Source organism: Podarcis bocagei (assembly GCF_964188305.1).
Source record: "Podarcis bocagei genome assembly, chromosome: Z".
In the NCBI taxonomy this organism is placed as follows: domain Eukaryota; kingdom Metazoa; phylum Chordata; class Lepidosauria; order Squamata; family Lacertidae; genus Podarcis; species Podarcis bocagei.
Genome location: NC_138140.1, coordinates 37,772,522 through 37,785,002, shown reverse-complemented (window position 1 = coordinate 37,785,002; position 12,481 = coordinate 37,772,522). Strand labels below are relative to the sequence as shown.

At 41.6% G+C, this 12,481-nt stretch overlaps 1 long non-coding RNA gene across 1 annotated transcript in view; it reads right to left on the bottom strand.

Annotated features, from left to right (window-relative positions):
* Positions 1-1,184: 1,184 nt before the first annotated feature.
* Positions 1,185-12,481, bottom strand: part of LOC308578888 — a 45,919-nt gene continuing 34,622 nt past the window's right edge. The window contains exons 3-4 of the long non-coding RNA XR_014004173.1: positions 3,271-3,381; positions 1,185-1,313 (exon numbers count right to left, since the gene is read on the bottom strand). This is a non-coding gene — a long non-coding RNA (uncharacterized lncRNA). The remainder of the gene's footprint in view (positions 1,314-3,270; positions 3,382-12,481) is intronic.

Genomic DNA, 12,481 nt, shown 5'->3' with positions numbered 1-12,481 from the left:
CATCCCTAAACCGATTAGCAGGTGGGGGTGGGGGTGGGCAGACAGTCCAGAATGGGATTGCAACAAAGGTAAAAACCCTCCAGCACCACACCAGGGTCACATTCAAAACTGGGCTCCTATTCCAGCAATTTACTTGGTAAACTCCGTTCACACGTTTCATAATGATAGAAATGATGTGTCATCCATTTTGGCCCTGGGGAGGGAGCTGATCTCTGAAAAAATGATAAGTGCAAGCAGGTCACACACAAAAAAGCAAACTACCAAAGCATCTCCAAAGGCTCCAAAGGGACAAAATAGGGACTATTAATTATATCCAACTTTGCATCTGATGAACAGGATTCTCATCCACAAAAAAGCTTGTTCTACGGTATAATTTGTGAAGTGAAGCTCCTTGCTGTTTTAGCTGTTTGGTGCAGTGTTGGGCTAGGGACTGAGAGACCAGGGTTCAAATCTCTAATTAGCCACAGAAGTACTAAACAAAATCAGGGGAAGGGCTGCAGTTCAGTGGAAGAGCATATGCTTTGCATGTAGAAGGCCCAGATTTAATCCCTGGCATCTCTAGGTAGGTGAATACTCCCTGCCTGAAACCCTGGACAGCTGCTGCTGGTATATATAGATGGACCAATGGTCTGACTAGGTATGAGGCAGCTTCCTATGTTCCTGCCTTCAGGGGCACACTTGGCCCTGTAACAGGTGCTCTAGCAAGCGAAGCAGAACTTTCATAAAGATTCCTAACTATCTAGGCTTAAATAAACAACCTCAGCTGAAGAGCAGGTCTAATTGCCTTTCAGAATTAATGAGTTATTATTTGGGGAAACTTGGAATCTCTGCAAATTAGCAGCATCAAGTAGTTCAGTTGTTCTAAAGTAATTATTGATGAAGTCCTAATGGAACAGATTGACTCCTGATGAAGCCATGAAAGGCAAGAGGCCTGTTAGGTGAGAGAAAAGGCCTGCATTCAAAGATGTAGTTGCACTACGCCAAATGGTGACGGCTTCCAATTTAGGAGCAACTATCCAAAGAACCACAGTTAAGACCAGGATGTAGCAGCTCGATGTAAGCCTCCACCGGCTTTTGTGAGTCTTCCCCACCCCCCCCACCCCAGGCTCAATTATCGCAATGTCTTTTAAACCCCATATGGGTAATTCCCACTGATTACAACATCGCCTACCGCTGAGTGCAAAGCTGATCCACTGCAGGCACCGATGTTCTTAATCTTTGCCAGCACGCTAGCTGTGTCTCACAAGGTTTTTGCATTTTCAGGTGAAAGGGAAATGAGACTTTCAAGAAGGGCTTCGATGAGTAAGTACAGTCTGAAAATGAAGAGATTATTGCTCCTTGAAGATGGTGAACAAATGGTTCAGAAAGGAGGGGCATAGTTCCTTTCTGTTGCTTGTTTCTCTTGTGGTGCTGTTATTCTATGCCTCTAATTAGAATACCAAGGATAGGGCCTCCACAGAAATGGTATCCAATTAAAAAAAGACACACACAGGGGTATCACTCTTTTATAATGAGATGTAGAACAATAGATAAGAACGCTTACAGGAAAAGCCAACCCCCCCCACCCATGTGAATAAATCCAAACATTCACGTCTGTTGGTAACAAGTTAGAAATGTAACTTTTACAGTATTTACTGGATATATAAGAGTGAGAGCCTTTCCACCCTGAAAACAACTGCAGTCAACAAAAATAAAACCTTTTTCAATGCCCCATATTAAAAGGGTATATTTAGCACTTATTTACAAATGAATAATATCCTCATATTTATACCATGCTGAATACACACTAAAAAACAACAACAAAAAACCACATGGACAAAGACTAACAATGATGTCACTCGTCACCAGTGATATCACAGGCATTAGCCAATAGGTGCCCGTGACAGTTTCACAGCCATGTTAATACAGAGTAGCTGAATGGTAGTGCACATACAAAAGGATTCAGGTTTTAATTCTCCAGGTATGGTTAGGAATCCAAGTTATCTGAAGCTCTGGGTAGCTGTTGCAAGTCAGCATATGATTGTGGACAATACTGAGCTAGACTGATCACTTGCCTGACCAATGGTCTGACATGATATGAGGTCGCCTCATATGTTCCCAAGGCAATGTCAGTACTTGTGTTGGGAAGATAAGTGCATCTCACCACCAACCTCTGGCTCTAAAGTGAATCTCTGTTTTTTTTGTTTTGTTAGCCCCAAAATGGAAAATGAGCAAAGTCCCAACTAAAGAAAAATGGCAACTTAAATTTCTGGAATATGCGCAGATTGAGAACCTAACATATAGAATAAGAGAACAAGAAGAACATACATTTAAAGAAGATTGGAAAATGTTCGTTGAATATATGGAAGAAAATTGTGTATATTTGAAAAAATGGGCAGCATTAAGATAAATTCAACAGGGTAAATAAGTTTTGATGGATGTAATAATGGAATACTGAATGGTTTAGTTTATATAAAATATGCAGGGATTTATGTTATGCAAAATGAACCATGGAAAGAGAAGAAGGGAAGTCATTGATATTTTAAGGTTGTTTAAATGAATGTTCTAAAATTTAAAATAGAAAAATAAATAAAGTGAATCTCAGATTTCTATCAACTTGGAGGGAAGAAGGTCCCTTAGAAAATGAAATACTTCTAAAATGTCTTATAAGTAGATAACATAAATTTATATATATATATATATATATATATAAACCACATTGTTAATACTCAATGTTGATAACAGCATTCATTTAACCAAAGCTGTTTATAACTCAATATCACCCAAATTGTGCATATATATATATATATATATATATGCAGGTTTTGGTGTCTTCGGGTGTCTTCCCGTGTAAGAGTTGGGGTGTCTAGGCGACGTTTCGACGAGGTCTCACTCGTCATCTTCAGGCTGGTGCTTTCGGCTTCTTGTTACTGGAACAGAGCAGGATCTCAGTGTTTGAGTTCCTATAAATACTGTTGAGGGGGTGTGGTGTATAGCCTCCAACGTTCTGGGCAGAGAGGAGGCTATACACCACACCCCCTCAACAGTATTTATAGGAACTCAAACACTGAGATCCTGCTCTGTTCCAGTAACAAGAAGCCGAAAGCACCAGCCTGAAGATGACAAGTGAGACCTCGTCGAAACGTCGCCTAGACACCCCAACTCTTACACGGGAAGACACCTGAAGACACCAAAACCTGCATTCCTGTACCCGTGAAAATCTACGAAAGCATATATATATATATATATATATATATATATATATATATATATATACTCTTCTCCACCCACCTGATACCTGTTTCTTAGTAGAGGCGCAGGTGGCTCCCACGGTAAACAGATCACAAATCACCAGGGAATTCTTTAACCCATCCCTTGTTCGTTATTCTCCTCTCTTCTCATCTAAAAAACAGAAGTAGCACAAACCTTATTAAAAAGTGCTCCAGGCAGTTTTTAGAATTAACATTTGATGCTACAGAAAACTTAGCTTCCATTAGGTTCAAGGAGTCTATTTCTTCTTATCCTTATGTTACCTTACTTCTCTTTTAACAATCCGATTACTTAAAGGGATGTATTCATTCTCATTCTGTACAGCAGTGTTCCTGTCAGCAGTTGTCACTTTTTTGCCATATAATGCATGATGTGGCATTACAGCAATCAGCTGCTCTGCTTTTATTACAGTCTTTGCATTGAGCAATCCTACTGTGGTTACTGGGTGCAAAAGGGCATTCTTCCTTTTTGCATAGCTAGACTCACCCATATTTAAACAAATGTTTGAATATGGTTAAATCCAGCTCCACGCTAAACCCTGACGGTAGAGGGGTTTCCACTAATGTTTTTGGAAAGTGTATAAAACCACTTGATCAAAAAGCTCTACAAACAAAATTGATAAATATCATGCCCGATAAAATAATGGATGAAAATGCAGCCAGAGAGTCTACATACCAATTAAAAACAAAGTTATATAAAACCATCATTATTAAAAACAAAGATGAAATCAATAACAGTTTAAACAAAAGTAGACTTGCCAAAACAAAAAATATGTTCATCATCCAAAACTATATAAAGTGAGGGTGTTTGCCTAATGACAATGACCAGATGCCATCCTTACCTGATCAATGAGACGACAGGCACCTACGTGACTATCCTGGTGGTCCCTGGACTTGGTGAGGTGGTTTCATGGCCAAGCAGGCGACCCAGGTGGAGCCAAGTTGTTGTGGTTTTCTCCTCCTCCCCCCCCCCACTGCAAAGATTCTGGGTTGCATCCAACTTACTCCCACCCAAAGTAGGCCCATTGAAATTAATGGACCTAAATCAGTCATGGCCTTTTCTGCAGTGGCTCCCCACTTGTGGAATGCTCTTGCCTGGCACCTTTGTTACATATCTTTAGGAGCCAGTCAAAAATATTCCTCTTCTCCTATGCCTTTGGCTAATTAAATAATCTATATGGCCTTTTAAATGGGGGGATAGTGAGTTTTTTGTTACTATGATATGCATTTTTAATACTGTAAGGCACCCAGTGGTCTCAGACGAAGGGCAGTTTAGAAATTCAATGAACGAATGAATGAATGAATTGTGTAAATTGGGTCTAATATGAGTAGGACTGCATTGGATACAGCCCACTGTAATCCTTGAAAGCAAGCAGCTTCACCAGCTCCTCCATGCTGCCATCCCTTTGCCTAGAACAACCAGTATTGCCCTAGAGGATAGAAGGATGAAGCTTGCACCTTCAAAAAGCAATGCAGAGCTTAATTTTCTCTGGAATCTGCTAAGCCATAAGAGGCGGTGTGGGGCAACCATTTCCCAGAACCAGCCCAGGAAATTCCATCTCCCCGACCATACGTGACTCCCCTGCCAACAACCCCACATTGGAGAATGAAACATTCCTGTGCTCTTTCCTTCTATTACGTCACAATAGATATTCCTTGTGAGAATTTGGGGGTGTTCCCAAGCTGCACAGCTTGGCAATTTTGACATTGCCCCTTAGGCTCAAAGAAGTTTAGTTTAGTTTTCCTTCCTGTTGTTTGCGGTTGGTAGTTACCATATAGGCAGGCATCAGGAGGGGCCTAGTCTGCAATCCTAGGCCTACTTACCTGGAAGTAAGCCCCACTGAATTCAATTCTGAATAGGCATGGTTGAGTTTGCAGCTTCATCTTGACTTTAACAAAGTTCAACTGCCTCATTGTTGAATTATTACACCTTCTGTTTGCATTCCTTTGCTTTGCTTCAGTCCTTCTTAAGTATGGAATCACAACATTGTGCCTGGCCTGGAAAAACCACCACTAACAGAACTGGTAGGATCTTTGCTGAGTTCTGCATCAGCTAGCCTTTGGAACACAATACAAGGGCTCCAGTTAAGACTTGTTTCTGCCTCTGCAGACTGAGTCACAGCTGCCCTGAACACTGGTTTTCCGGAAACAGATATTTGTTGATTCAAGCTCTTATTGTGCATGGACAAGGCCATTTATAGGCACATATATTCTTCTGACAAAGTCAAAACACCTTGTCTGCAGGATATGCACTGACTGCCAATTTGCTACCGGGCCAACTTTAAGACTTTGCTGGTACTGCTATATTAACTTGAGAGATTGCCTTATCACATATATACCCCCAAAAAACTTTCTCATGAACTTCAGATATCAGAAGTTCGATCCACAGTAACTGGAAGCTGGGATTCCAGTGTAGGGACAGCATCTCTTGTTGAGATTTACAAGCACACACTATTTCTGCAAACAACAGACCCCATTTTTGTTTCAATGGGCTTTTCCAGCTGGGTGAAGAAGTCCCTGCCTAAGATGCTTGATTTTTAGAAAAATCTTCATTATCATGTGGTGACATCCTGGAGACTTGAGCAGAAAGTGAGGGAACTCACGCCTGACACTGGAAGCTAGGCTGGTGAGATGAGTATACACAGTCATGTATACTCAAGCCTCCAAGCTGTCTTCAGGTACAGAAGTATTGGAGAAGTAGGGCAATGGCCAGGGTGTTGGACTAGGACATGGGAGACCAGGGTTCTAATTTGCACTCAGCCATGAAGCCCACTAGGTGGCCTTGAATCAGACACTCTCTCAGCTTAACCTACCTCACAAAGCTGTTGTGAAGATAAGATGGGGAAGGTGAGATCCATGTATGCCACCTTCAGATGCTTGGAGAAAAAGTGGGATTTAAATGTAACAACAACAACAAACCAAGTCTACGACTGGGGATCCGCAGCTCTGTGTGCAGCTGCCCTTTGTGATGAACCCCTATGATTGCAGATTAGATCATTTTCCTGGGCAGGGAAGTGTTCTCAGGTACAAAGCCAGCCAGCCAAGCTGGCACTGGGTTCTCCTAGACAGAGACGACTGTAAAAAGGCTTCCTGCTCAAGCCTTCCTGGCTTTGATGCATTTAGTATGTCCCACGGTTCTGACTTCCTGGTGCAGCTCCGGGCTCCCACTTGGCAGCTGCCTTGGGAAGCAGAAGAGTGTGACCATGTGAAACAGCAATTGGCAGGCAGGAAGACAGGCAGGCATCAGCACTCAAAAGTGGCACCTGGATTGGTCATGTCTGGGATGCATGTTAGGAAACAGGGCTCCTGCTCCTGCATGCACCACAGAATAGTACCTTCGGCACTTCAGCCTCCAGCTTGAGTCCTCAGGTTGGCCCTAGCTTCATCAATGAACAATATAATAACTTTGGTGAGCACACATTTCAAGTCTAGGTCTGAGTATGGCCACTACCAGAGGTGGACCTGTTCCCCTGCACTGGGTGCCAAGCTCAGGGGCTGCAAAAATCACCCCAGAAATCTGTAAAGGACTGTGTCAGGAAGACGACGTAAGCTTGTCTCCCACTAGTGCCTAGAATCTGGGCAGGCTGCTGAGATTTCCCTGGGGCTTGCCTAGGGCCTTCATTACATATCTTTAGGCACCAGATGAAACCATTTCTTGATAATCAGACTGCAAGAATACTTATTGCAAAGTATTGGAAGACACAAGACTTACCCACTCTGGAAGAATGGCAGATGAAAGTGATGGTCTACATGGAATTGGCGGAAATGACTGGCAGAATCCGAGACCAGGGAGAAGAGTCGGTGGAAGAAGATTGGAGGAAATTTAAAGACTATTTACAGAAATATTGCAAAATTAAGGAATGTTAGAATGATGTTGGATTGAAGTTAAGTGGTTTCTAGCTGTAATGGTTTAAAAGAATATGGAAAAATTGGATTTTTAATAGGTAAAAAATTAATGTTATAATATATTAAGATTAAAGATCAGGATAATAAGGAGGGAAAGGAATTGCTGAACTAATAAATTGAACTGGAATACAAAAAATGGAGGTATGAGGAGGTCCGGGAAACAAGTAAATGAAAGATAAGTGATGTAAAGATGGAATTATTTTTTAACTGTTTTTTATTTCCTATTTTTTCTTTTTTCTTTTTCATTATGTAATATTGTGAAAACTTTAATAAATATTTATAAAAAAAGATTAAATATTCTATGGGCTTATAATTTATTGGGAGGTTGTTTGTTTGTTTGTTTGTTTGTATTACGTATTTTGTGTTCTCACTTTCTATTTTTATATTCTGAACTGCCCTGCAATCTTTAGATGAAGGGCGGTATACAAATTTAATAAATAATTCAGTCGTACTTTAGAAGTTGAACAGAATCTGTTCCGGAAGTCCGTTCAACTTCCAAAATGTTCGAAAACCAATCAGAAGCCGCAAAATCCCCATTGGACGTTCGGGTTCCAAAAGAATGTTTGCAAACCGGAACAATTGCTTTCAGGTTTGTGGTGTTCGGGAGCCAAAATGTCCAAGTTCCAGGGCTTTTGGGATCCAAGGTATGACTGTAGTAAAAAACAACAGCTGTATAGCCGCTTACCCTGAAAGCTTGAAAACATGTTCCTGGTTCCCAAACCATTAAATGCCTTTCCAGTCATGTTAGCAGATCAGGTATGAGAGGCAGAGCAAATTAGATAAGGAGGAGGCAAAATAAAAAGACGAGTCCAAGTTTGCAACTTCCTGGGCAGGGAGTTTGAGGACACAATCTGCATGGCTGCCCTATTTTTATTTCTTTTGATCGCTTCAACCCTGCCTTTTTAATCCCATTGCTAGGTTATGCTCACCTACAAAATGAATGGTTATGAAAGGAACGCAACCAAAACTTACATAAAAGGAACGTTTGGCCCAGGAAGATTTTAGCTTTTCGGTGTTGTGCTTGGAGCTATCTTGCTACAGCTTTCTTTCCTGGCCTCTATAATTGCTCTCAGGAGACAATTGAAGCTAGCAGTATTGCAATTATTCTGCCATCGTGTTACACCCGCATCTTGTTATCCTATGTACTTTAACTGTGTTTCTCATTATTGGGGTGATCAACATGTCAGGTATCCAAGTCCTCATTTCCCCAGCAAAGAATTTGGAAGCAGGACCTCAAAGTAATGTTTAATGGTGTGTGTGTGTGTGTGTGTGTGTGTGTGTGTGTGTATTCCCTAGAAGTAAAAGTACCATTCCAGAATATAGAGGAAAGGAGGTAAGTTTAGCTGTGCCAACCTGAGTTTAAAGTGCACATGAAAACAGAGATCTTCTTTAGATGGGACCAAAGTTATCAGATTCTGGTTCTTTCAGGCTGGTCAATTTCTCCCATGTCCACTGGTGCTCACTTAAGTAAGTTTCATTTTTATTTAGTTAGCTGGGTTATTTATACCACAATTTTCACAACAAAATGCAGTGAAATTTACAACTATATAAATACAATTTAGGACAAAAAAAAATTCAGTAGCAGAACAATGCAACAATAGCAACTGCCGGAAACAAGAGTTCAGGAAAACATCCAACACAAGAAGATCTTTGTACACATCTAAAACCAGGAAAGCAGAGGGACTTGGTGAATTTCCCTGGAGAAAGAGTTCTATAATCATGGGGATACCACTGTCTCTCTTCCCCACCAATTCGATCTTAATGGTGCGCAAGAGCTGGGCTTCTAGTGCTGATCTGAAGGCTGAAGTTCATGTGAGCATAGGCCAGACCTTCCAGCTGTTTTGTACAACTCCAGACAGCACAGCTGTGCTGTCCGTGAGTGAAGGGCATTGCCATACAAAACAGCTGGAGGGCACGAGATTGGCATATGCTGCTTGCTCTATTACCCCCAGGAGGATCAAATGGGGTCAGTCCAGGGACTTCACTGAGAAGCTGCCCTCTGACTTGCCACAAGGGGTCGCTGTCCATCATCTTAGCAGCTCTCCTGGCAGATGCCTTACCACCTCTGTAATGGGAATTGTTCTGCACAGCTGGGAGCCAATGAGCCTCCCTTGCAGGCTTAACTGATCGATGCATCATACTGCCCTTGTATTAGGGAGCATTAGGGAGTTGTAGTCCAAAATATCTGGAGGTATTGGCAAAGGCTGGCATAGGCACTCCCCGAGAGAACCTGCTCCCAAACCATTTCTACTCACCACTAATGCAAACTCAGTCCTTGAAATGACTGGGACATGTAATCCGAGACCATACTTGTCAAATCCAGCAACTCAAGCTGCACGCACACCTCTAAGAAACTGGCAAGGCGCTCAACACACGGTATAAGCTTAAAAAAAAAAAAGGAAAAGCAGGACGCATTTTCCATACAAACAAAAACAATTTACAATCAGTCTGGAAGAAGGCAGTGCTGCATAGAAGGCAAGCTATCATTTTGTTACTGACATCCTGCAACCCAGGTGGTTTGGAAGGACTCTGTTTGTGAACCCTTGAACAAAAAGGAAGGGGGAAAGCGGGAAATGAAGTGCCATTGCATTCATCACTCATTAGGATAATCCATCACCAATGCAGCAGCAAAAACAGACAACACTTGCTCTTCAGATTGCCCCGGCAGTTGAACGTGATTGATATCCCATCAGTCTGGGACAGGCTGTTGTCTCCTTCATTGTTCTCGTGAATGATGAGGGAAGATGACAAAAAGTTACCAATGAGGATGCAGCAATAAGACAGCCTGCATTATGGATTGAGGCACACGGTTATATAAAGTGATGGAAATCTAATATTCAAGTATTCTTGAAGTGAATTGTCAGCAATGTAGCAATAAGCCAGTTTGCACCACATGAATTGGAAACTTCAGATATCTAAAACATTGACTGTGAGGATATTGTGGGCTTATGTTATTTACTGAAACTGCCTGCAGAACTGGTACCCTGCTTTCTACAATGGAAACATTGTGTAGGCATGGACTGCAGAAGCACATTAATATAACAAGAAGAAGAAGAAGAAGAAGAAGAAGAAGAAGAAGAAGAAGAAGAAGAAGAAGAAGAAGAAGAAGAACAACAACAACAACAACAACAACTTAATATCTCACCCATCTGACCAAGGACTCTGGAGCTTAAGCAATGTATGCCAAGATATTAAGGGAGATGGAAGAATATGTCAATTTCAGTTTCTCTCATATTTTTTTTAATTTTTACTATCTTAAATTCAAATCCACACATTTCCACATCAATTTGTGATTTTTTTATTTTAAAAAGTCCATGTGAAAATTCATTTGTGCATTTCTTATAATGTTCACTGATATATTATTTTTATGCATACTATACCCTAGTGAATGCATTTTAGCACACATTAGTTGGCTGGAGAACTGCATTGCAAAATTCATAGAAGTGCAAATTTCAAAGGATGACTGTGTTTTGGTTTGTGTATTGTTTTTGGGACTGCAAACTTGATAGATTTGTCTTTACATGCAAAGTGAACCAAATATCCCAACAATCCCTAATATCAAAGATTTTTTTCAAGCCCCCAAAAAACAATAGGGATGTTGGCATCATCATGCCCTTTGATTGATTCGGAGTTAGTATGACGGCTCTGGATAACTCATAACTTTTGCTTGGTCAACACTCTCTTCTGTCTGCTGTACTTCCAATCCAAGCTTCATATTTGAAAAATGAAAGAATGTATGACTTCACATGTGTATGCTCCTGCTGGCATGCAAAGTGGCTCTTCAATTATGTTGCCCTAACTGGGCACTGCAAGAGAACTGCCCTAAATACTTGCTTTGATTACTTTGGCTGTAATATTTCAAAGCAAATAAAGATATATTTAAGAAAGAAAGCAAGAAAAAAACCTGCCCTAAGTGAATGTCAGGAAACCTGGATACTTTAAAATGTTTTCCTCTTCCCTCCTTGTCCCTTTCTCCTTGTGTGTCGTGTTGTTGTATGCCTGTGGGTAGGGACTTTCCCATTTTGATTGTATGTAAGTTGCTCTGGGAGCCTTTTTGGCTGAAGAGCAGGGTACAAATAAAATAAAACGAATTGATAATAAATAAAATGCTATTGGGGGTCTTAAGGCAGTGCTCTTAGTGGTCAGCAGGGGTGGGGTGGAGAAGCTTGACCACCTCTTCCATCAGTGCTGTTTCCACTGCCCTGGTAGACTGAGTTCTTTCAGTATGGGGGCACCATCATTGTCAGGGATAGGGAACTTATGGAACTCCAATCTGTTCCAGCCAGTCTGGTGAATGGCCAGGGAAGATGAGAACTGTAGTTCAGCTATATCTGGAGGGCCAGAGCTTCCCCTTTTGAGATTCAGGTCATAGTCACTGCATTCCCAAGCAACTCAGTCAGCCGGCAGTCCCTGTCAACAGGGCCCCATAAAGCCATAGTATCTTGCATCTTGTGTGATGATATTACCTAAGCTTCTATGTCACCCTGATGGCATCCAGATGTTTTGGACTACAACTCCCATAACTTCCAGCCAGCTCAAACATGAAAGTCATTGAATTGGAGACTGATGACTTCTGCCTTATCTCTGATGGCTGCCTTAGAACTTGACCCCTGACTATTTGGGGTCAGTTAATTGGCCTGGCCAAATTGAGAGCTGACTCTCCTTCCCCTGCCCACTCTCCACCACAGTCCCAGGTTCTGCCTTCTGGGCTGACCCTTACAGAGTCTTGGCAACATCGGATTTGTAAAGTGGAACTGAAAGCCTCATGGAAACAAGTTGTGCAACCCCTTGCAATTGGTGGTGCCTAAGATTTAGAATTATTTTATGCTCACATATGCATATGCAGGTCAGCATCAAAGCAGCCCTACAAGGCTCTCTGCAGTTGGAACAAGACTCCTCTGCAGCTCTCCTGCTGTCACCGCCTCTGAGTAGCTGCATGAGATGCAATTGTGCGCTAAATATGGAACAATAATCTGTCTTCACCTATGGACTCCCCTCTCCCGTTTTGAACCTGCCTTGTTCCAAGACCACAGCTAATTAGTTCTAGGAGTAAAGCCCTATAGCTTCCTTCTTTTTTGTCAGCAGCTGTGTGCTTTCCCCCCTTTTCCTTTTTTTCTTTGTTACAGTACTAATAACTTCAATTAAAAAGTAAGACTAAAATCAAATTAAAATGGCTTTCCTCATTACTGAGTATCCTGCTATCCAGCTGTTCACAGTATTAGCATTAATCTGTTTCATATATGAAGCAAATTGCCATGTTCTTCGCAGGTTGTCTCTTTGTCCCATTGTTAATGACTTATGCAAGGCTTTGTGGCAGTTTCGCTTCC